The 26,373-nt window shown below is 46.3% G+C and overlaps 1 protein-coding gene across 3 annotated transcripts in view; it reads right to left on the bottom strand.

The window, feature by feature from the left end:
* Positions 1-26,373, bottom strand: part of Oamb (Octopamine receptor in mushroom bodies) — a 508,904-nt gene that overhangs the window by 129,809 nt on the left and 352,722 nt on the right. For 2 of the 3 annotated variants that reach the window (XM_077646919.1, XM_077646920.1), the window contains exon 4: positions 8,018-8,091. The exons of the other annotated variant lie outside the window; for it this stretch is intronic. The gene's annotated coding sequence lies outside the window, so the exon portion shown is untranslated. The remainder of the gene's footprint in view (positions 1-8,017; positions 8,092-26,373) is intronic. 3 annotated transcript variants of the gene reach the window in all.

Raw genomic sequence — 26,373 nt, forward strand, 5'->3', positions numbered from 1 at the left:
CCAAGCGCAGCAATGTGGCTAGGAGGAAAGCTATATACAGCTTTCACAGAACGTTGTAGTTTAAAAAAAAAATTCGCCCTGTATCGGGGGGGGGGGGGGGGGGGGTCGAATCTGGGACTACCGCTTCACCGCAGCAGTCGCTCTACCAACTGGGCTAACAGCGGCGCTCTGCATATGACCGGGCGAGAGCGAATTGGTCAGTTACACAAAGGGGGAACAGTGGTGGTCAAATGTTAAGGGAAATCCCACAAGTTGGAGTAGACCTGTAATAGGGAGTAATTACTCATTGGTATTCATCTTTGATATTTGAATACGACTCCAGATTTTGATATTTTAATACGAATAGTATTAACATGTTCAGACCAGCTTAGGTTTTTACAAAAGCAGGCTGCATAAAATTTGTGAGATTCTACGAGCATTGTATCACAATCATTAAGGCGTACCGCAATTTCATAATCTCGAGGCTTCATTTTAGGATAGAAGAGCATACATTTTATTTTATTTATGTTTAGCTGAAGGTAAAAAGCACTGAACTGGAAAAGATGTTCGTGTCGTAGGCATAGAACACAATATCCGATGTGTAAAGGATATTGCCGATATCAGTTATAAATAAATTAAAAGGCAAGGGACCGAGAATTGAGCCCTGAGGCAGACCATATTTTATTGCGACAGTTTCGAATTTATTTGCGTATTTATGTGTACCGAGTTCTAACAAGGTAACTGTCCGTACAAATTACCAGAGGACAAGAAATTGGTTTATGATTTATGGTTTATTGGAGTTTAACGTCCCAATGTGACTCAGGCTGTGAGAGACGGCGTAGTGGATGGCTCTGGAAATTTCTACCACATGGGGTTCTTTAACGTGCACTGACATCACACAGTACACGGGCCTCTAGAATTTTCCCTCCACAGATATGCGACCGCCGCGGCCGGGACCCAACCCGCGTCTTTCGGGTCAGCAGCCGACCGCCATAACCACTGAGCCACCGCGGCGGCGTGGACAAGAAATTGTCTTTGCCAACAAGGTAAGGACAAATTTAGTTGTTTCGCGAAAATCATCTTTTTCGAGTACGGATCAAATACAGATATTTAGCTTTAAATGTCGAAACTAATATCGAATAAAGAAGCTTAGATGCTTTTATACGGAATGACATTTTTATCTTCACATGCTATCTATGTATAAAAATGACCGTGGTGCTGGTCAGTAAGATCCCACGCTAAAACATGTTCCTCGTATACGAGAACACCATGGTCACCTTTTCATAATTGTAAAATTCCCTGCTTCACTGCATAAAAAAAATACTCCAGGCTGCAGCATCATAATTTTGTGTAAAATAATAGAAAATCCCAATTTATACAAAACGGTCATGAGTGTATGGCGCAATGTCACGCAAGAATATTGTGTAGTGTAAAATATATGCTTTTACCCCGTATATCTTTGTACCACTTAATATGCGAATTGTGCACAGGAGACTGAGCCTTTGAACCAAGTACGAATATTTACAGCTTAATATTTGATTATGTCACTTAATATCCACTTAATTGCACTTAATAGCAATAAATGTAAGGTGACTTAATAGCAAAAATGTAAAGTCTTGCGCGTATCTCGTAGTGCGTCACGTCCAGCTGTCTACCATTTTAGTAACACTATACTTCAGTCACTAACATCTTACCGCTACCTTGGGGTACATACCAAGTCAGACCTAACATGGTCCCTCCATAATGAGCATATAATATCCAGAGCTAATCGAATGCTCGGATATCTGCGACGTAATTTTTCTTCTGCCCCCATATCACTAAAATTGCTTCTTTACCGAACATTAGTCCGTACTTAACTTTAGTACGCCTTCTTTGTATGGGACCCGATTTCTGCTAAGCTAACTCACGCGAGCTTGTTCAGAATAATTCTACTCGGTTCATTCTTCATAACTACAATCGGACTGCCAGTATCTCTACCATGAAACAAAACTTAAGTCTACCGTCACTTGCCGCTTTCACAACATATAATTCCATAATACCCATCTGCGCAATGAACTAATCTCTAATCCGTCCTGTAGTTCTGCCCGCGTTGATCACTCTCACAAAGTTGGAATTATTTCTTCTCGCACTGATTCCTGTTCCCACAGTTTCATTCCACGCAAACCACATGATTAAAACCGCCTTCCCGGACTAATCGCCGTCATTGAAGACCAAAAATGTTTTAAAAATGCACTAGCTAGCATTGTACAAATAGAAGCCTAAGAACTTGTATTTTTATTTTTCTGTATTTTTGTTTCTGTTTAATGTGTCTCCATTTAATCACTCCCCTCTGTAATGCCAAATGACCCTGAGGGTATTAATAAATGAAATGAATAATGCAAAATTTTCGAATATACTCACACCCCACGTTAATATCATTATTATCACTAAAATAATGCCACATTATTGTACGCTAAAGGCACTCTGACTTCATCATCTCAACGCAATATTGCGACTTCGGAAGCAAGCGAATCGCACCGGTTCGCGTGCTCACGCAGCAGTGTTTCAATACGAAGCATGGGAGCAGGCGCGTCAGACAGCAGTCTGCGTCTCTGCGCAAAAGCGAATTCAAATACACGGGTGAAATCTGAGCTGTCGTGCTAGCCGCACTAGATACATTAGGATGCTGAGACTGATTCCATTTCATTAGCATGCTATGCTACTCAAGAGCCAGGGTCATTTGCTGTAACTTGCTTTTCGTTTTAACTCTTTCCATGCCATGCCAATAGGCCGTCGTTAGCCCACTGGCGATGGATGCGAATGCCAATATCAAACTCTTTCGCGCCATTCTTGAACATGCTGTGTTATATGTCTTGACTTTAGACAACTACTGTATAATTTCCTCTTCAGTTTGTCTGTTTTTCGCGTGGCGCCGATTGTTGAACCGCTTGTGAAAATGGCGGAGCGCAAAGCCGAGAATGGCCGCCTCCGGCAGCGTGCCACGCGCCCCGAAATGCGGCAAATCGCATGATTCAACGCAGCGGCACCCGAAAGCTAGCGCGGAATCGCATTTGCCGACAACCCGCGGCTGCGCGTATGAAAAGTCCGCCAAAGCGACCCGAATCGTTTGTTCGTGAAAGCGGCATCTTGTAAAACAGATTCGAAGTCAAGGTGGGAAGCGCCGCCGACTGCCGAGTCATTTGTTCCGTGCGGCGGCGCAGCTTGCAGCCCTGTAATAATCAAACCAGGGCTTTGGCTTGCGCGCCTCTGCACTACTGCTGTCACGCTGCCAACAAGATGCGAGACATCGTGGGCAAAATAACTGAGAAATCACCTTTTTTTTGCTCATTTATTGCCCGGAAAACTTCATTAAATCGAGTTTAGTGGTAGTTTGTTTCGTTATTACGGGTTATTGAGAACACTGAATCCAATGGGCACATTCCGGGGATTCAAAATTTGTTCGTTAGATCAGGAACTTCATAAAATCGGGTTTCGTTAGATCGAGTTTTAACCTGTACATAGGCTATTTGCTCCTCTCAACGGGTGTTTTGAATAGGATATTGACGTTACCAATGTTACTGGTCTCTCTTGTATCGTTTCCACCTCATTTGGGCAGGATTTGATGCCTCCTGTGCAGTGAAATGTTCACCCGACTGTTTCACCCAATGCTGTGCACAACTACAGGGCCTAAAGTGATTGTTTCCTAACCGGAAAATTGTACAAGCTAGAACTTCGATATTATAAGTATTTGCTATCGTGTAGGCAGACATTTTTCACCCAAAGATTCTTCGAAATGTATTTTTTTCTTAATACAAGCATAGCCTTGCAAGTTTTATTCAAATTTTATTAACAGCTTGGATTTAGGATATAGAATACAATAATAAGACTTTAACGAAGTTTATCTTATCAAAAGTACGTTTAAATATCTACATAGTGATGTACTGCAATAAATCTTAAGCCTCATAGTTCTTACCCCCCAAAATTGAAAGAAAGCCCACAAAACACGGTCATTTTTCCCACGGCACACGAAGAGTTAAAAAACACAAATTTTAGTTGTCAGAGTTGTGCACGTCGTGTCACTTCGCTTACTGCGCTATTTTTCAGGGTGACAAAATGCGAGTTCGTTGTATCGCTTCCGGTTGAAGCTTTCAATGTTCTTCTTTCCATTATAGTTTCACAAAACTGCTGCTCAGTTAGCCGGCGCTCTTCCGAAAGGCAGGAGAAGTCACAGGAACAGAAATAAAAAAATGTCCGGTTTTGATGCTTCGTCAGTTTTTTGTTTTTGTTTCGCTGTTCCTGTGTTATCATTACTCAACGAACAATCCGTTGGGCGGGACTTCGACACAAGAGCAAATGAATATTCAGGTGCAAATTTGGCGCAATCGCGGGGGTTTTCGCTGAACAAAAATTCTGGTCCCGTAGTGCCGAAACTGCCGTGCTAAACCAGGTGTTCGGATTTCACGCGCGTGAAGACGCTCACCGATAGACTTATCGTGCGTAAATGAACAGCGACCGCTTGAATTATTTGAGCCGCTTTGCCAGTCGCGTCGTTCGGCTGATCCGCTGCTATCATCTCCACCCACCCCATGAGCGGCCGCCAGCGCTATAGCTGCAACTGGAACGAAACTCGGTGCCACTTGATTCTAGGCTGTCCTGTACTACCAGGCTGGATCAACAACGCTATGCGTTATACGTCGAGTGTCGAGAGCATCGGCGTGCAACCCGTTGACGTAGCTTGTCCCAGCTGCCTCGAAGGATGAGAGACACCTTCTCCAGTGACCACGCATGCTGACATGATTAGGCTCGTCGGTCGCTCCTCTGTTGCCCAAGGCGAATGCTTTACGCTCTCGGATCACCTACTGTTTCCTTCTCTACTCGTTGTGGTCGGAGTGCGTAGATCGATTGGCTGCTTCTTGCGTGTTTTTTTCGCTATTCGAATGTCTTGTATCCTCTGTAATGCTACTTAACAGTGCGTTACGTAGCATGCCTTTATGCTTCTCTCGTTCTTCTGTGTCTTTTTCCCATTCTTTGGGTTCTCTTTATATTTGAGCTGTCGGTTGTTGTGCCTCTTTCGATGGTTTGATAGCCTGTCCTTTTTCAGATGGCCGTCTTTGTGGTCATGCTCTTAAACCAAGTAACAATCACTGTGAACTTGTGCTGTTCACTTGTTCTCTAGTCGCAAAGTGTATCGCGATTCTGCGCATCCTTCATTACTTGCCGAGAACGAAGAAGCGTCGAGAAAAGCGGACGCTAGCTGGAAAATAGAGGAATATACGGCTCTTTCGTAGTATTATTATTATATTAAGTTTTTTCGACTGAACTCAAGTTCGCTTCCCTGCCCATCGCCATTCCCCCTCTCTTTCCCCCCCCCGCCTCTCTCTCTCTCTCTCTCTCTCTCTCTCTCTCTCTATATATATATATATATATATATATATATATATATATATATATATATATATATATATATATATATATTTGCTGCTGCTTTGCTGATCGCACGTTGACCGGAGTACCTCCTTTAGCAGGCTGCGAGGTCGTTCGAAACTGGGGCTTAGCCCGCGAGGGGCGCAGCGGGGTTTACGGAGCTTCTCCCAAGCGAACACCCCTAAAGGAAGCCGGGCGTCAGGCCGGGGGCCGCTTGTACCCATTTTTACCGGTAGGTGTCCGGCGGTGGGTTTCCAACCAACCACCTCCCGCAGCCGAGACGGGCGCCAAACCAACTAGCCCATATATATATATATATATATATATATATATATATATATATATATATATATATATATATGTGTGTGTGTGTGTGTGTGTGTGTGTGTGTGTGTGTGTGTGTGTGTGTGTGTGTGTGTGTGTGTGTGTGTGTGTGTGTGTGTGTGTGTGTGTGTGTGTGTGTGTGTGTGTGTGTGTGTGTGTGTGTGTGTGTGTGTGTGTGGGCTGGACAGTCAGAACAATGCTTGGACAGACGCATGATGTATACGTCAGTAATGACCGCATTGCGATGTCTGTTGCGACATTAGGAGCCAGGCTCAGTCTGGCGACCAGGCGGTCCTGTCTAGTCCCTGACCAATCACTCTTACTGATACTAAGCATTCGCCCGTGAGCAATTTGGTTAGAGCGACGGATGATGATCTTTCGAAATGATCCCCAGCTTTCGAACTGGAACAAGGGCAGCATTCAGCAGCCCTCATAGCATAGAGTTCCATGCTCTTTGTTAGAGTTATACAGAAATTTCCAAGACCAGCGCGTACTATTACAATTTACATTCTCGCTGCATGACTGCATGAATCTGTATATGCGCACAGTTCATAATTACGTATTGCGCATTTCGAAAGCCTTAATCTGGAGTCACGATAATCGCGTGACCTCTGCAGATGCTGCCGAACGAATGTTTCGAAGAATGGTAAAAACGACGCACTGAGTAAAAGGAGTCATTGACATAAAGCTGAAGAGAACAGTTCGCTTTTCTCCCTTTTTTGTTGCGACCCGGCCGGCAAAATTAATGCATAAACTTTTATTTCTGTTTTCTCTTCTAATCGATAATCCATGAGGTCCAGTCACTGTTCCCTCCAAGACTGCTCGATTACGGTGATATTATCACAGAATATCTTCGCCGAAGAGACTTTTATTTTTCAAACTTGCTGAAAGAGGCTGAACAAAACAGCCAAGTTGATACTGCATCGGCGTATTATAGCAGTCTGTCTGCGACTTAGCATCTTTTTGTTGCTGAAAGAAGTGAAAAGGAGCTTATCTAGTTCCGTTATCCCTGCGTAGAGAAAACTGCATTTGAACTGCCAGGAACTGTCACTTGGCTCGTGAATGGAGGAAAAGAATGTTCAATAAGCGAGAATTTTTCCCAGCTACTCTATAACGAACTGAGAAAGCCTGCTCCCTAGGCGCGCCAAAGCCCTATTTTGTTCCACCCCTTCATTTTCACCGGATTTCTGATAATAATACCCTCCTCTAATGCACTCTCCACGCCTATTCATTTTCTTAAGTTTAAAGCATATTATGCTGTTTGGATAACTTCTTGCTCGGAAAAGTAATTGGATTGTGCATACAGAGTAAAATATGAGCGCGAACAAAAGCATTAAACGGGGCGTATAAAAAAAAGATTGCAGCAAGCTTTTAAAAAGAGGAACTTCGCATGGAACACCAAGACTTGCTGAGGACTACAACATTGCTACTTATGAATGTATGAATGGAAAAAAATGGAAGTCCAATACACTCGATTTTAGTAACTTCGGTATATAGCTCCAGTCATATATAGATAAAGAGAACATATGGCGGGAAATGAAATTCTATTAGCACAATTAGCGAGGCTTATCGGTAGCAAGGTAAGGTGGAGGAGGAGGAGGAGTTAACACGCCATACAGGCGTGTTGATTGCCACGTAAAATGTTACGCCAACTTGCACGTAAAATAATCATCACCGTTTCTATCTGTTCCATGCCTCCATCAATCTGCAGTACTCGGTGGCGGGCAGAAATGGCGCACCTGCAACGCCTGACATCGCCAAGGAATTGTGTTCAGAGGTGCCTTTTGGGCCACCACTTTCAATATTTCTATTGAACGCTCTCGGGCATATATTTTCGGCCGCTTGCCGTCAGTTCGCACTTACTTGCGGATGTGGTTCTATCGCTTGCGGGATCGGTTGGCTGAAATTGCCGCATTGTTTTTTTTTAACCTTTCATTTCTGAGTTTCCGATTCACCGATAGTGACTAGAAAGCAACGGGACGAAAAAAACGTCGAGTCGCCTGAAGTTTCTCTGTACAAATATAAGAAAATGCGACAAGTCGCGTGATGCCGTGATTCCACATTCAGACTCTGGTGTTTTCTCAACACTATTTCTCTAGCATTTTGTGATCTGCCAAACTACGCAGTCCGTCACAAATTACCTGAGAAATTCGAGTTGCGGCGAGGCGGCAACTAAAACAATATTCTATGCACTGAAATTAGAGAACCGAAAAAAAAAACTTCATTTAAATCATATGAAAATAAATCAACATTGTCAGGCATGGCTGTCTGGTTAACGCTTCAAAGAGGTTAGTTGCTTGAGAGGGCTCACCAATCTGAATGGGGGCACCGCGCAATACTGGCGGCCTGAAAGTGTGATGAGAATTGTGCGGGCCAGCAGGAACACTGTTGAGAGAGAGAGAGAAGAGCAACTGGTGAGTCATAGCTGATATGTAAATCTTAAACAGGAATGCATGCAAAAGAGCGTATAGGACGCATACCTCACAGAGCATTAATTGAGATTGATTGAGAGTGTGTGTTAGAGTATTGAGCATGCGTATCGACGAGAATGCAATGTGGGATGGAGCACAAAACATGTTTCGAGTGCGGCAGCATAATGTTTGCCTGTAAATCGGTCACACTGTAACGACATATATGTGATGCCTGGTCCCCATGCTACGTCCTCACAATACCCACAAAGGACCCTTTTTTGAGCATTAGTGACCTCTCAAATATTTCTAGTCTGCCTGCTAATTAACACGTCTTAGTTGTACTTTGATGCACTGCACCACTGACAATGCTATGCCAAAAAAAGCGCTCTTATAACTCAAAAAGCCTGTTTTTAAAAATTGCGTACAGTCTTAAGTGCAGCACCCTGTATATATCTATAAATACGGGTTCCCCATCCAGACGCGCATAAATATAGAGGCGTGCATGTCACTGCTGTCTCTTTTGAGCCCTTCGGTTGGTAGAGGTACCCATGAGAGCGCTCCGTACTCGAGCTTCAGGCTCTCCTAGTAATTCGTATTCATTAACGAGCGGCGCAGCAGTACTAGCTGCTGCAGCGAAGAAGCGTTGCCCAAATAAGGCTTCAAAGGCTTACATGCTGTCTGTACGACGTAACGGCCTTCAGTACTCTTGGTGAATGCGCAGAACATGCAAACCAACGCTGAGTTTTTGTTTTAATCGTGGACACGTGGCGCTCATGTTAGCAGGCCATATTGAAATCGCCTCGAGGAACTCATGGACTACAAGCACGCGAAAGCGTGCTTCGTCCGCGCGCCAGACATCGTAAAATGATTCGATCCCAGCCGCCAGCGAAGAGTCTCTACTAGTGCTGCAGGCTCATTGAGGGCTTATTATGCATTACGCTCAAGCGAAGTTAGTGGCAGCGTCGGTGCGTCCAGCCAGCCTAGGCCAAAAGACCCACTCACTGCAGCAAGCGATTTTTGAAGAGCATTGCGGAAGGTGATGAAAAACGACAGGGCTCACCATAAGCTTTGTGGCATGCCATTATTCGGCGAAGCCTGCCAGTGCCTTTTTCTGCGTACGAGGCACTGCCGCGCGTGATGGCTCCATGGCTTTTACATGTCAATGCAGTCAGTAGAAGAATTAACTTTATTGTACAGGGCTCGCTCGATCGAGCCTCCATGAGGCTAAGGCAAGGAGGCGGATGGGGTAATAATAACCCGCCTTGGGGCCTCTGAAACGAAGCTTAACAACGCGGCTGAGGTCTCTTTACGCTAATATTGCGCGGCCGAATACACTTGCTAAAGGAATGAATTAACCCAGGCCGGGCAATGTGCGGCTCGTTGCATGCCCCTTGGCTAAGAGCGCATCCTCAACGGGCTGCAGTGACTGTTTGGGCGATCGCAAGGAACGAAGTATTTGATTTTGATGAACTATTGACGAAAACTACACGCAAACTGCTATTTGTAGCTAAAAACGCCAGACTTTATTACAGGGTACTTTAAATTGCTGAAAATAGCTTTGTCGTAGGATAGGTATCCGGAACCTATAGCGGATGAGAATGTCACAAAATTAAAAGCAACCTATTTTGCTACCCAGACCTCCGCTGATGACTCGAGGGCAGAATGTCACGATCAGATCAGATATCGGATATTTGTAGAAACTCTCGCGCTGCATATATTTCACTCACAAAAAACCTTTCAGTGTTGTTCTTTTATGTATAATCAGCCGCAGGAAAATAATCTTGCAGGTTTCAAGCAGCAGTCTCAAAAAGAAAGTACCTACCTTAAATACTCGATTCCGAGCCCTTGAATCTGACGCGCACTCAATTTTAAGCATGTCCTTTCGTAATGTGGTTTTGGTTTTTTATCTGACTGTGACGCGTATGCAGCTTAGAGGTTCAATTTTAATGAAAAATATAGTTCGCGTTGGAATCGGGTAAATGCCGTCCTTTTCGACGACTCTGTTGGTGTAGCTATCTTTAAAAGGGTCAATTCTCTATAGTTATCGCTACAGAAAGTTGCAACTGCTCTCTTCTCTTCTTAGTTGATTAAGTTTTGTATGTAGGCTGGCTAAATTTAGTGCTGCAATACATTTCTGCTTGCATTACACTGAAATATGAAAAAAATAGCTCTTAAATATTTCTGTAGTTTTCAGTGTCTATTCGCCGTTCAGAACAAAGAGCCAATTACGTTGACCTTTACAAATAGGAGATGGCAACTCTCATTCCTATCCAGCACTTTGGCGTAAGCTGTAGCAGTGTGCAAAGTACAATGTGTTTCCATGCTGCCACTGTTCAGCCTTTGTAAAAAGTTGAGAGCACAAAGGGTTTGCTTTCGTGCCTTTTTGCGCGGCTCCCAACGCAGGCGTGCATACCTTCTCTCATGCAAGATGTAGAATAAAAGTAGTAAAACACTTGTTAAGGAGAAATAATCCCTTAGTTAAGGAAAAACTGTTCGACATGCCATACGGGTGGATCATTAATTTCAGCGCTGCAAGAATCATTTTATTAATTTTAATTTTCTCAGAAATAAAGCACTGAAGCTGTAATCGAAATTTTCTTCAGTTCGTATTCTGCAGGGCGACAGCGGCACAAATGCGAGATTCATTCATGGAAATAACCATGCTTCGCTTGAAGCCTCAAAACCTGACCGTGGAGCTCCTCAGACAATTTTTTAGTCTCTGTGTTTCTGTCTTTTTTGCGTTCTTGAGATTGTGTTCGTGCAGTCCATCACTATGGAGTTTCACAACCAACGATGCTTTCCGCAGCGACGTACAACGACTTCCTCAAATGCGTAATGTGCAGACGGTGGAAGATTGCAACTTTTGGTTGGTCAACGCATGTCGAGTACTATGTCCAATAGTCCATTCGCAAGAACCACTCTTTTGCATCTGACGTGCCTGTCTCCCCTTATTTCGCGTGTTCTTTCTTTTCGAATACTATATTAAATTACAGTCGGAGGGCATGTTTTGCGCCTCACATGAAAATAATAGGCGCATCAAAACACATTCAACTATTTCCTGTACTTCACGTGCAGAGAGGAGCTTAAATCTAGGGGGATTTCGTTTCGCGTGAAAAACAGTCATCGCATTAAGTACAGCATGGGCGATATTGCGACATTAGTTCTGAGTAGAGTTTTGAAGAATGCCACCAAGATACATTAGGCATCACTTTGCTCAACCATGCGCTTACAGGCCGTGCCAATTATACTACTGAAAATGCATAATAGTAAAAGCTCTTGCTAATGACCGGCCACTAAGAGCCAACCAGAGCCCCGGAATTTATTATTTTAAGCCATGCAGTCGTCTCAAGGGCTGTTGTTATCAACAAGTAATAAGAGGAGATATTGTTTCTTATTATTATCTTGCCTTAAGTGATTCCACTCAGGTTTACATAAATCACTGAGGTAATTCAAGTTCGGGTACTTCATGGGAAATTAGTCAAAAATTTTCACCCCATTCAATCACAGCGGACAAGCCACCGATACAATTTCGGCTGAAAGGCTGCGTGTTATCGCGTGGAATACCTGAAAAATGGCCTCCGCGCCTTAATAGATGGAGGAGGAGGCGGAAGGGGGGGGGGGCGCTGGTTGAAGCGTACCGAGTACTGCCACGGTGCGCCACACAGGCGCACTGACTCGCCGAACTCCACACAAAATAATCACTAAAGTTTCTGCCTGTTCCATGCCTCCATCAGACTCGCTGGCGGGTAGAAAGGGTGCACCAGCTGCTGCCAGTGACATCTGCAGGAAGGAGTCCGCAGTCGTGCCTTCCGGTTTACGACTTTGAATATTCTTACTGAATGCTCTCTCGGGCATGTAATTTCGGTTGCTTGCCGCCAGTTCGCGCTGACTTGCGAAGGAGGTTCTACTGCTTGCGGATTGAGTTGGCGGAAAGAACCACCACCTTTTTTTTTCAACCCTTTCGTATCAAGTCACTGATTCACCGACAATCATTAAACAACTACGATGCTAAAAAAGCGCCGAGTCGCTAGATTTTCACCTGTAAAAATATCGAAAAATGCGGCAGGTTGGATGGCGCTACTAAAGAATCAGCGAGTTGAAAACGAATATATGCATTACATATCTGTTTGTTACGCACGGCACCGTGGTTTCCCAATTTTCCTGATCCGCTTTCTCACAGCCGACGCTCAGAGAGGTTAGCAAAAGCGCTTTCAAGTACCCTTTTCCCTGTTTGAAACGACAGGAGCGCCAGCATTATTACGAGCGCTTAGCGTTCACCGCAAGCGGCGGCGCGTCCTTAATCGTGCGCACGCGGCGCGCAATCGGCAACTGTTAAAAGCGAACCTCGCGGCGGCGTCACGCATTTTTCTGAATATGGGTGCCATTTGCCCGGATATTCGGCAGCCGGCCGGCAGACAGTTGGAAATCCCGCCGCAAGCGCCGCGCATTAGCATCGGCCATTAGGAGCGACGACAGCCAGCCCGCGGAGGCGCGCGCGTCTGCGGGACAGGCCTTTTGTTTGTGCGCCCGGCCTTCTGTCTGCCCACGCGGCCGCTTCTGCTGCTCTGCGGCCTGTTTCCGGTTTTAGAATCCGGGAAGCATTAAAGCACCTCGCCGCGCACCTTGGCATCATCCGTCGTCGTCGCGCGAAAGAATACTAGCCTCCTAATCTTCGCCGGTGTTAGCCCGTAATGGCACCCCCCTCGTGACGGCCACGCGGTGAAAGACCGCAGTCACGCAAAAAGCAACGCGAATATGAAAATAAAAAGTACGAAAGCGCGAGTTTTCGGCCACAGCTTTCTCGCTGCGCCCCGCGCCTTATACTTAAGCGCGCTGTTTAACAAGAACGCGTCCATTCGGTTCATAGCCGCGCGGCTCCACTCGCGAAGCATTAAGCTGGGCGTCTGGGGCGGAAATGGCCGCGTCGTACACGGCACGGAGCAGCCGTGACTTAAGAGATTTGCGGCAGACCCGGCTTGCGCAATAATTCAAGGTGACTGCGGGCGGCCGAGAAAATAGCGCGCACCTAGCGCGCCTGCGCTCAAATGTTAAGCGACAGCCAGGTAAGATGATGTACTCACACTAACGGCGCCCTGATTTCGCGGATCGCTGTAGCGCCACTCAGCGGTCGCTCAAATGCGACGAAGCACGCGGTTATATTTTAGACATGCATGAGACTTTGGGGAGTGGTGCGCTGTGATATCCTTGTTCCGCATTAACGCTCCGGTCGGCTCCCGTCAAATCAACGCCATCTTTTCGCATAATTTGACTACTTTGAAATGTCCCAAAAGACATACTTCTTTCTAGACAAAGAAAGGATAAGAGGGCGCTCATTATTAGATTTTATAACATCATTTACTGAATGAGGCTAACAATATGGAATCGCAAGAGGGTATACATTACAACCTGCTCAACAGTGACAAAGGCAGGAAAAAAGAACCTACCCGCTAAGCCATGGCGCCTGCGTTGACGGACACGGTTCGTTTGGGATGGGTCCTATCTAATCCCACCGATTCCCACACACATCGACAATACAGGATTAAAATCTGCGCCAGTCTAATGCGGGGCGACTCGAGAGGAGTGAAGATGGGGCGTCGCCGCAGTGTGAAGAACGCTCTGGCTGCGTCACGAAAACTGTGCTCCGTCATGGGTCTTCCTGCATCGGGCTGATCAGCGGCCGAATTTACCCGAGTGTTTCTCCGAAAGAAAGGTCGGTGGTTTGCCTGTGTAGCAGCGTTGGCCAGCGTACAGGTCCTACTTAACCAGATAGAGTAAGACGCACGTCATGAACAGAAAGATAAACGCTGGCCTGAGGCAGTCTGCTCTGATTTGGTACCCTACGCTGGGGGCTGGAGAAAGGGGAGGAAAAGGTCATAATGGGCGACGTGGAAAACAGAGAGAGGATGTTAGAGAAGCTGGCTGCTCGGGGACCGATTCACAGCCGGTTAGTCTAGTTCCGTACTGCGGGGCATGACCAACAATGTAGACACGCCGGGAGGAAGCCTTAGTGAGAAGTAATGTAGAGCAAATTAAGTCGAAAGAGTTCCCGCCAAACTTCTCAAGCACGCACATTCTCCACACAATGTCTATCTGCACATTTGAATATTTCTGACCGTATGAATGTAGGAGCATGTACAGGTTTGCACATTGGAGGAGAATAGACGCTTCTTTGCACTTAAAGTACTTACTGCGACAATTTGCAGCCATAAAAGAACGTAGAGCTCTAACGTATCACAGGATTCAAGTTGGTAGTAAAATGCAAGAATCGTCAATTTTGATCAAATTCTTCGGCAGGCCTCGAAAGCAGCTCAAAGAACATGTGCGAAATGGCGGAAATAGTGGCGATTATTCGTTGTTGACCTTTTCCCATATTTGTTTTCTTCTACAAAGAAACCACGCTCGCGGTGAAAAAAGAGGTATAGATTTCGATATTGACACGGGAGATCAGAAGCACCAGGAGAGTTGCCTTTCACCCGCCGACCGGCCGGTCCCTATCCCCCCCCCCCCCCCCCCCCCGCCATTTTTTTTCCTCTCACGGCGACAGCGGCTGTGCAAACGTACACATTCGCGATGGTAGTATACCTGCCTCTGAAAGAAAGATCATACGAGACGTGCAAAAGGAAGAAAATAAAAATAAACTCCGAGGCTCCATAAAGCCGAACGATCTGCCTGCGAAGGATCGAGAGGGAAGCGGTCCCGATAGGCACCATGCGGCAGCTGCTTTCTCTGTTTGCTCTTGGTGCTTTGCTTCTCTCCCTGACCGGGAGATGCCCTGTATGCTATCAACCCCGCTGGTCTCAAGCGCGATGTGGCCAGGGAGAAAACGGCGCCGGCCGTCGTCTCTCGAACGCAGCGCGCCGACGCCGTTCGCTGACGCGCTTCTCCGTTTCCAATGGTTTCTTAGAGTAGTGCCAGAGTGGCGAGAGTGTGCGGCGCCAGGGCTGTTATCGGCGCTGGGCAGAGCCGAGGACCAGCCCGGACAGAAGATGAGTCGCCAGTCGCATTTCATCTTTCCCTCTGCGTTCGGGGACGACGCCGCAGCCTCGCGGGTCGTTCTCTGGCCGCGCCTCAACGGGAGCGCGGTTGTTGTGGCGCTGCTCCCGAGTCGCCCGCCGGGTATGGGGACGTGGCAGGAGATAGAGAACGACGTGCTGTATTTGCAAGCGGATAATGGAGCTCTCCGTATAGGCAGGCCGCTCTCTCTCTCTCTCTCGCGCACACGCACACATGCACACACCACACACGCACAGGTAAGAGGAAGTGCGACGCCGTGAAAGCCAACCTCGGGAAATAAACGGGGTCGTAGAAAGCAGCCCGCGGTGGCAGAAAGCTCGGTGGGGCTTTTCGCTCAGAGCAGAGCCTCCCTTCCGCAATGCGGCGCGAAAGTAGCTATCGACACGATGAGCGAATGCACAGCTCTTAGAGATTTCTTTCTCGACTTCAGCAAGGCGCTGATTTGTGCCGGTGCCCGGAGGTGCATCTGAAGAGCCGGCCACTCGGAGCAGTGAGCGTATGCGAGGGTCGTTCAATGAGGATTTTCCTTGACCTACGTCTGATTGTTGCACGCTGACGAAATTTCGCAGGAAAGTGGGCACGCATTTCTTATACGGCACGTGCGAATCGTAACCCTCAGCAGACGACAGTTTTCTATTTTACAAGGCGAAAATAGGGCAAAAAAAGTGAGAATAAAGCCTGTGGAGCATGGTGTAGTCTAGTTGCCTCCCTTGAAAAGTAGCGCACCCCTGTAAACTGTTTCACTAGAGGACGATGGCTACTCGGTCGTATGCCCCATCTTATGGTGTCATAGAACACTGGCAGGTGCGTGCTTGGCAAACCTTACACGTTCAGAATGTGTTATTTCGCACAAATGGAAGAGCTACAGCTGTTACTATGTGGGCTGTCTGCGTGTGTCGGTTTCTTTTCGCCCAAACCACCGCCTAAGGACGAGAGTAGCGCCGCAAAAAATAGAAGAAACATGGTTCGGAGGTCAAAAATTGTTGCGGCGCCAAGTTCTGGAATTTATTAGACATACTGCAAATACGTTTGTAATTTCACTGCAACGGTTCAGCACGAATAATATATGCCGCCCTATTTCCATTACGTGGTTGTTTAAAAACTGCGCTACCAGAGACGAGACAGGGAAGACGAGAGGACACACACTGCGCTGACTCGCCCAGTCTGCCGTTCTAGAAATCTGCCGAGTTTGACTACCGTCCCCGCGTCTGATTTGCTTTTGACATGCCTCTACGCTTCTTCTTGAACTTGTCTAGAAGTATCCGAAGATGCAGCAGTGAAGGAACTTTTGGCACTTGTACAGCACCCGCAATAAAAAAAAAATAATGTGCGATAGCAGAGCGGGTTCCTGCAAGGTTACCTCCTAAGAGCTGCCCAGCGTGTAGTAGTGCAACTTTCGCCCGCTTTATAGGAGCAAGTCACAAATCTCGCTTGAGCAAGTAACCGCACTAACATGTGCACTGACGTCAATCTGAAAATTTCCCCTGCTTAACTGAAGAATCCTTGAAAGCGTTGTGCAGCCACCATGCTGTTAAACATAGTTTAAAGCCCCACTTGTCCTCCAGGATGATTCATTTCTTCTACGCCGAATTGCGGTTTCACTCAGGGAGGTATTTCGAGAAGCACCGCGCTTCCTGATCTGTAGGACATCTTTCTTTTATTAGTGCACGTTTTTCTAACGCACCCGCACCATCACAAGGCAAGAACCACGGCTCATCGTGTCACTGGCTGCGCTGATTGAGGACGATGGAAGGAGTCCTCGAAAGGGAAACGCTGCCGCAAGGCCCGCCAGCCTTCTTTCTTTTTCTTATCTTTTCGTGTCGGTAAATGGGGAGCTGAGAAACGCGATTTCGTTCCCCGGTCAGTGCCATTTTTCCATTGCGCTCCGAGTAAAAGGAGACTGGGCCTGTGTGGTCGCTTTGAGTACGTTTTGTCTTCTTTCTTTGCTTTTTTTGTAATGCTCAACGTGAGTTAAAAGCGAGGTAGGTAGCAGCAGGTAGCACACTCGGGCCAGCGAATTTTTGCTATCATTGTGCCGCACAAGTTTTGTTGACAGCAGAAACGCCTAAAGGGTTCGCCGCTTTCAACGACCAGTGCTTGTTTCGTAGCAAGCGAACGCCTGAAATCACGTTTCTCGAATTCTCCTTCTTGCTTCGCGGAGAAGCGAGGCACAATAAGAGTGACGGTAATGAAAACATTCAGCTAGACAGCAACCTGCGAGCGGTGCGCGAAATAGGCTGCACCGCAACACAGTGCGGTTCGCAATGCCTTCTAGACTCATCTCGTTACGTGTCTGCACGGCAAGCACGTCAGATCCCTGAATGGTCAGCGTGTATCGGATTACGTGCGCCGTCCAAGGCTTGACCCGGCCAATAGTTGTGACGGTTATGCTTGGTCTTAAATTAACCATAGATGGGTTCACATCGGTGAGTTCTTTTCCTTCAGTGTTTTGCTCTTTGCAAGGGCCCGAGAGCGCACGTTATTGCCCCTGACAGTAATTGGGTTCAGGCGCCCTCTGTAGTATGGCTTCCATCCTCGTAGATGGGCAACTGCTCATTTTGACCTGTCTAATGCGCTGATGTTGTCGTTGCTGTTGAAAATGTTTACTGACCAAATTTACCATGAACTTCCTGGTTGGAGTTCCTATTTCAGGATTTCATTTACATCTGATTAAGCGCCGCGTCTATCGTCCTCTTCTTGGAAACAGACGCACGAGACCAGAATTTGTTACAAAGTTTAAAATTTATCATGTAATATTTTTCTTCGCGCACAAATCTATAAATGTGTTTTAATTTAATCCTAAGTATACTTGTTTCTGGCCACGTAATACTTTAACTGCTAGAAAATTTTATTCTTCCAAAGGCATAGCACAAAATGTTATGCTTTTTTTTTTGTGCATAGAGTAACCTCAGCTAAAAACGGTCGGTGAGAAGAAGCAACGTTAGCATTTACAGCGAGTCTTTCGTTAGTCTTAGAAACGCAATAATCAAAATATATGCTTCGGTACAGTAGGTCTCGCATAGATTGCGAAGTTGAAAAAAATCAACAAAAAACTGAATGCTGCATGAATTTTTGTGAAGTAGCCACCAGGCGCCAGTCTAAGCGCTGTCATGCTATAGTGTACTAGACACAGCCATGCGGATATAGTGGGAATTTGAAGAACACTGGATATTTCTAGCACTTAGGAGAAATTCATACTGCACCAGAGTTCAACTCTTGCACTTCTGTTGTCCTTTCATCGCGACTATTTTTATGTTTTACGCAGGAGCGACGGGAGAGGGGATGTTTGCGAAGTAAAGATGGCACAATAATCAAAGAACGCTCCCCGACTACTGCCATTTTAGCGTTGCCAAGGATCAGGTACAGACGCACGTGAATCAAACCTTGGGAACCAGTGGGGAAGGCAGAAGACAGATGTGCCACTTCACCGCATGACGTCTGAAACGATCACATAATTAGTATTCTAGACCCGTTTGTACGCTGAGAATAGGCTGTTCACAAAAAGTGAACTCACAGGAGGTGAGAGGAAAGTACAACAAAAGACAATCGGCCAAAAAAACACCACAAAAAGGCATGTCTAGCAGTGACCACACCTAACGCTGTGAAGCCCGGGAAATGGCCTCTGATTTGCTTGAATGAAAGAAAAGCCGCGACCGCAATTACGTCTACGTCAGAATACGCTGCACAATACTCAACCTTGTTTCCTATTGAAATGTTTGATAGGTACAGGTAGCATTCGAAGAAAAAAAAAAGAAGGGGGAAAGTTATCTAAATCACATATTTGACTTCTCCGAACGGAAACATATATTTGTCAGCGTGTCCTATTCGCTTTAAACTGTATTTAGTCCACGAGTTATGTCTTCAATGCACCTGAAATAACGCAGCGGTTCCTCTAAGCCGTGGTTTTCTGTGCGCCTCCGCGCTCTAACATCAAACAGCAGCACTCGCGGAGCCAAAAAGCCAAGCCGAGACAGGAAAGGAAACTCCGGAGCGCTCTACCTTACGCGCACCCAACTTCCTTTTTTGCTTTCGCCGGCGGAAAACTCGGTCACGATCCAGATCTGGCCCATTAATCTTCATCCGTGTTGTTCTGAATATACTGCTGGTGCTTACCTTGGCTAATACCATTATTCACCATGTCAGTATGGAGCATCGACAAATAAAACCAATAACATAGAGAGGCGCGAAGGCCGGAATCGTTTAATAAGTTTGCTCCATTTTTCTTGATCTTGAGACACCCACTGAATTTACCGGAGAGGCTGGCGCGGTGTTTAAAGCCCTGAGGCACGTTATTTCACGTGTCTGGTGTGTGCTATTTTCGCACAGGCAGTGATTTATTCTTTCGGTTCTAGTTCAAGCATTTCAAGATGAACGAGCGGATGTAAAGCATGCCATCGAAGCCAACAGTATGAGAAGATTGCACAGGGCTGAGCGTACTGCCGGCCTGGTGTCAGAACACTGCATCGTCTAGCATACACTCAGATTTATGCCCGGAGAATTCCTATCGGCAGTGAAATTCCGAATAGGAGCAAGGCAAATTGGCAAGTTTTCTTCCGCGTGGAGTAGGGGTGCGCAAGGATTTAAAACTAACGAAGTGTTGAAGCCAGAGAAAAGCTCCAACCAAGAAAGAATAGTGCGAAGGAATTATAGGACGGCAATTGTTTTTCTAGTACAGGCACGCTTCACCAGTCATGTTAGTGCCAACGCTGGCAACTATTATAAACGTTTGTTTACTCCTTTTGTGGCAACGGGCATGATTACCGATTATCGACCTGCTACACATTCTAAGTACCACCGCGCTCCAATCACCCTTCTCCAGTCACAGGCACAAACTGAAATTTCCTTGTACCCGGAAGTATAAACAAGGCTGTAATCAAGGCTACAAACCACAGCGATAATCGTCACTTAATTGGGCAAGTCTCATGTTCTATGTAAAAACCATCCTTTCGTTCACTTACTACATCAGCCCAGGAGCACCTAAAATCTCTAAGCCGATCACCACCCCTCTTTGATTTGTGATGACCTCCTTATGATCCACAGGCACGAGTGCCGGCGTTGAGATCGGCGGAAGCTGTAGGTCGCACCACTTTTTCAGTTAAAGTTACCAGTTTTGTCTGTCTCATATAGTCTAATTTCGTCTCACATCACGCAATGCCGGCAAAAAACATAGCCAATGAATTACTTCATAGAAAAGTAGCCGTCTAAGCCATGCGTCTTGCTTCAAATTTGTCTACGACGAGCGGGTGCACTTGTCAAGGCGGTAAACACGCTCCCTCAATCAACTGCAGATTGCTTTCGGTTCAATATTTCACTAACCGTATGCGTGCAATTTGAATATCGACGAAAGTGTTTTACCATGACAAAAAAAAATACATTACGCGACCAACGAGGGAGCAATCAGCGCTGTTTCAGACTAGGTGGTGAGGGAGAGAGGGGCCCGACCGCGTAATTCTCTTTTCAGCGCTGTCAGGGCCATTATCCCATTGCAAGTTCATTTAAGAGGGCGGCGTCAGCAGGGGAAGCGAGTGGCGCTGAAAGCAGCACCGCGTCACTCGGTAATCTCGAGACGTGCCTTCGGACGTGTTAGTTTCATGAAGGCTGACTTTGTTATTGCGCAGCGCACCGCCTTCTCGCTGTTTTATTCTCGTTTCTTCGTTTCCGTTCATTCCGCGTTGCGTATAAGTTTTCATCGACGGATGGAAATTTATGCGCACGTGCTGCTGATAGCTGGAGAAATTGATTGCCTTATCGGGGCTTGCTTGGGTCGTCGACACTGGTGCCCCCCCCCCCCCCCCCCCCTACCTCTCGTGCTGCCTGTTCCATGTCAACCTTCACACGGCCTCTGTGCTGGCCCGGAACGCACCAACAATTCAATCCGCCCGAAGGCAAGGTCACGCACGCGCATAATAAACCGCGCGCGTGGGTCCTGCGCCCCTCTTTTTCGTGCGGGGCTGAAAGCACGCCAGGTCCCGTCCCGGGTGCGCAGCACTGGGCTAATGTGGCGAGCCCAGCAGCCATACGAGCGCACGCTGGCAAGACGGAGCAGGCTTACCGTGCAGGACCAGACGCATCCCGCCGTCACGATAGTCACGGGAACAATGAAGCGTTATAAAAGTCAGCGCGAGACTGCAAAAAAAGTTATATGGAGCCTTTCCTGGTCTTCTCGCTGGGCTCTTGTCCTAGTGTGGCGTTACATTTGCTTAACTCCCGCGAAAACTCGCTTTGGTTGTGCGACAAAGGTCGGTGGCGAACGTGTTGCCCGGTTTCCCGCACCCCTTTCTCTTTGATTGCCGCGGGGATGAAAATTTCGCTCGGCTTTTGCCACCCCGCTCATTTCGGCCGCCAAACTGAGAACATACGTTCTCCTGGATGATAGCACTGTAGTTTTGAGCCTGCCAAGGAGACCTTGAAGTGATGGACGCTGTGCAAACTCACTGTGAGTGCTTGCCGGGCAAGGGAATTAATGCTCGACACGGCACTGCGTGCAGAAAGCTACTAAATATTCGTAGTTGTCCGTTTTACATGACTCCAATCCAGGTCTAGAAATGCTACATCTACAGCTGTGGGTGGCACGCTGCTACGCGTTATGTTACCCAGGTGATCGACAGAGGTAAAGAAGGGGAGATAAATAGGTGGTATTTAAAAAAAAAAACTGAATCGAGGAAGCAAGAAAATGATCAAAATGCTTTGCACCTGTGGCAGGTGGCACCACATTCTCAATAGCACATATGCATGACATGATAAGCTTGAAAAATTGATGAAGAAGCTGAGTGAAGGAGTAGAAGCAGAGAGAAGACATGAGTATGAGATAATAGCACGCGCGTAGGCTGCGATTCAGTGGCCGTGATATATTCATAACTCTACACGCTTGCAAGTAGGTGTGCGCAAGCAGACACAAGTTATCACTGTTCAAGGCACGCTACACTTTCTACATCGCGCACTGCACGCAAATTATCATTGCGCGGTGTTATTGCAGACAAACCCGAGACTCATGCGCGAGCGGTGCATATACAGCCGCACAATTCCACTAAGTAAAAACCGCGATGGACGGAGATCGGTTTATTAATTGGAGCCCCTACGCAATGCAATTTCAAGTTGAAGCATAGAAAAGAGCGTCAATGACATCCAAGCCTTTTTAACTTTTTAACTATTAATGCTTGAGCGGAGAGGGAAAGCGATAAAGTGTACCGTGCCTTACTCGCGCAAAAATCTCGAAAGGCAATCTATATTTCTATAATTGCTGTCATTAGCACGTCTCAGTACACTTACGAATGTCGTTATTCGTATATTTCCTAAAATAAAATATACAATACCTGGTAAAGCCTTAATCATTGCCCAAATGGAAGTGCAAAGACGACTCGCCTCGATAAAGCCATTTTGTGAAAAAAAAGCCACTTCGCCACCAAAGACTGGGTGGTGGCTGTGGAGAAAGAAAACTCTCGCGCTTTAAAATAAAATAAGCGCGACGCCTTGTCTTTATACTGCAGACGTCTGGCAAGAAATTATCACGCCATCGTAAAAGTCGCAGACACTTTCGGCTTCCACAGAGTCGAAAAGAACAGGCCACTGACGGGGAAGACGAGTTTTTGAACGGCGGCAGAAGCAGTAGGGTGGCACAAAACGAAAGCATTAAACAAGGCGGCGAAAATAAGACCGGACAAAACAGCCCGCTGTGGCTGCCAAACAAACAAACAAAAAACCACGAGAAGAAACCGCCGGAGTCGTTCTCCCTAGATCATCTAACTGCACTGTTGTGTATATGAAGCGTTGTCCTGTGGGCACGAGAACTCGTTTTCTTTTGCGCCGCGGAAATGGGGCTCAAATGCGACGAAGCTGGTGCTAATAAATAGTTTCTTTCGTTTAACTTGCTGCTTTACTCTCTCACAATTCACTTGGAAAGAAAGGCGGGCGTCTGTGTTGCAGTCCAATATCGGGCTGTCGCCATGAAGTGCTTGGCTAACTCTGTCCTGTGCGGTCTCAAGCGCCTGTTGAAGGGGGGATGAAAAAGGAACAGCGAACAGAGGGAAGGAGGGAAAAACAAAACAACGAAAGAAACGCGAAAGAGTCAGCAGCCCGTTTCGAAGGGTTGGCATGAATTGAGGCACGAAAGAAATGGAACGTATTATGCTCTTCTGAGTGTTGCCACGTGCCTTGAAAAGGGTAAGTGCATCATTCGCAGATTACCCCTTTCCGTTTTTGCATACCGCCGCCAGTAATAAATACAAAAAGAGCTGCGAACGTGCATTGACACCGTTTTTGTTTGTTAGTTTCCTATAGTTTCCTAACGCGCAATTCGTTTGGTGGATGGTGTGTGTGTGTGTATGATAGGGGGAGCGGTAAGGAAATGCGAGTGCGTTTTAGGAAGGCGGTTAGCTCGTGGAATATTATGAGCTTCGATGAAGTCAGCTTTGTAACGACGTGCATCTAATGAACATTCACATGAAGTGACAGGCCTGCAACGTTAGCACTCTGAGCGACTTACCCATTATGCCCGGCTAGCTGTCATTCTCTCTCGCTTTTTTTTTTTTAGTGTTCCGCCCGGATGGCACCTTTTTCATCGCTGGTGAGTCGAAATGCCGGAAAACCTATCTGTCACGGTGAATTCGCTTTGTCTGCATTAATAAAGTTGGCTGTGCGGTTTGCAAGCTGCTTACAAGTGACACTGACACACTGAGGTTTCAAACAGTTTCGGAGGCGGTTGCTCTGCAGCTGCAGAAAATGCGAGTCTTGCGTAAACATGCATTGTCATTGGCGCGTATCATTAAGAAAAACATTAGATCGACGTTGTCATATGTGCACTGCCTTGACGCTTTTCATCCAGTGTCTTCGTAAAAAGCAGCATTGCTTGTTACAGTTAAGGTCTTAAGTGAGCGGACCACAGAACAATGAAAAAAAAAAGAACCAGAACTAGGAATAAATTGGATTGACCCTAATGATACTGCCGATAACTTGCTCTCCAATAAGTGCTTCGCATTAAAGGACAGACAGAGCCCCGCTAGCGTAGTTGAATGCGGTTAATATTTTTTTGTTTACACAGAAAGACGAGAAATAAAGAATATGTCTGCTGTATGGAACTTGGAACAAAAGATTAGAGGATCAATATCATTTTACAAGATCTTTTGCGCAATGGCATTTTCTCGTTGGCTTCAGTAAATTAATTACCCAACTCGTTTCGTGAAGGCCGTATTCCCGCCATAATATTTGGCCAAAGACAGCGTGGGCTGTAAATAATGCGTGCCGTATTCAGGGGTGACACAATGCCGCTTCGCGTTATCGATTCTGGCCCCGACAACCCTTGCATAAGAAAATAGCGAAAGAAGGCCAAAATACCAGCGTGCGGCCCAGAAAGTAAGCTGGCGACAAGGCGAGAATCAACAATGGGCGTATAATAGTGCGCACCCAAGTCCTTTCTTATGAATACTTTCACGGCGTGAAAATCCCACCGCTGTGTCTATGTACTCCTTTGGTCGCTTCCTGTACACGCAAGGAAAAACAAACGTATTCTGGCAGAGACTCCCTTCAAGGCCGGTGCATAATGTATGGCCCACCTGGTCACGTATATGCGTGCCTAGTATGAATATAACATTTTCAGCCTTTGCAAAGTGCACTCCATCTAATGGGGTAGCGATGAAGCCATGATGCTGCCCCGCTGCGCGCACATCTTTGACGACGCGCCAATAGTCCTTTCACAAAGGGGGTGTGCAAAATTCCTGGTTAAGGCATACAGGGTCGCGAAAGCAGCACTAAAGTATTGTGCTGAGCTGATGTTATGGACATGCCATATAGTTTCGTAATAAAAGTTCAATGTGGAAGATGAGCAAATTTGTGCTGTAGCTATGCTTTAATATAACAAAACTTATCTCCGATATGCGATATCGTCTTATTCACAGGCGTTTTGCAGAATTCACAGTCCCGCAAGGTCTCCGCATTCTCTGTGTTGTAAAGTTTACTCTCTCCGTTTTTTTTTTTACACGCATTAGGGCATTCTTGTCGTGTCTTTGAGTAGGAAGCATTTAGCAGATTCATCACAGCGCTAAAATTCACTCTCCGTTGACTCAACTCCCCGCCCATTCAGTTTAGCTCCGTTTTCACCCACAGCCGAGAAATGACAACTCCGCTGCAAACTTCTCAAAGACCTGCAGGCGCGCAAGCACACACGCTGTGCAGTTAATGACATTAAAGCAGCACATGTGGGCGCATGCCACCATCTGGGACCAGCCGACTTAGCATTCTTCTGCGAAAGTAAGGTCTGTGCCGTCATGTCGGATAACTCTCCTGCTTAGTGACCCGGTAAACAATAGAAAAATTGGCTCGTGGCAGTTGCCGCCACTGAGTTTTTAGGGCGCACGTAGGCAGCGCAATGGATTGTGCGATGCCGGGTTCTTTCGAAACATTTGTGAGGCAACAGGGCGATCGTTCGCTCTTGTAACTGAGACCTTCTCAGCACACAGCATCAAATCGAAACTTTCTAGAACGTGCTGCCATTTATGAAATTCCGCAAGAATGAATGAAATAAATGGAAAATTATGCACTGACATGAGTTTTCGGGAAAGTAGAGTGTGGTTAGGGAGTCGAAACAGCTAAATTTTGATTGCCAAATGCAAAACAGAAAGGATAATAGTAGCCACCCGCATTCGGATGTATAGCGCTCTTAAAAGCGAAAGGTTATCAAGCTAGCCGACTATTGAGGAGGCAGGATGTATTCTGCTTCATGTAATCATCGTCGTTAGTGTGGATGAGTAGATGTTTTGAGCAACTGTGTTATGATAAGGAACCTAAATGGTGAAATAGTACTTTTATTATGAATGAAAGGTAATCGAGCATTAGTAATAACGAGGAAAAAGAAGAAAGCATAGTTGAGAGTATCAAACATAAGAACAACTTACGTGGTACATGCGCCCCATAAAGAGAAGGATTTCTGCCAGAGAAAGCCAGAAAGTTCATGCGACAATCCAAAGGCACGCCATCTGTCAAAATTATCAAAACATTAAAAAGAAACTGAATAAACTTTCTCTTTCCACGTTAGGATGCGCCAGACGGAACAACCTCATTATGCTCTAGATTTTAAGACAACAGCCATCATTAATACTCAAGACATCGCAGAACCCTGTTTGCGATTATTTAAAGCCCGAGCTGTGTCCAAATTATATCAAAACAGATGCAAATCAGGAAAGGGCTGGCGGAATTTATATAGTTTGGCGCAGTTTAGATAAAGTTAGTCGGAATCATTCGACCGAAGACA

Source organism: Amblyomma americanum, chromosome 1, assembly GCF_052857255.1.
Source record: "Amblyomma americanum isolate KBUSLIRL-KWMA chromosome 1, ASM5285725v1, whole genome shotgun sequence".
In the NCBI taxonomy this organism is placed as follows: domain Eukaryota; kingdom Metazoa; phylum Arthropoda; class Arachnida; order Ixodida; family Ixodidae; genus Amblyomma; species Amblyomma americanum.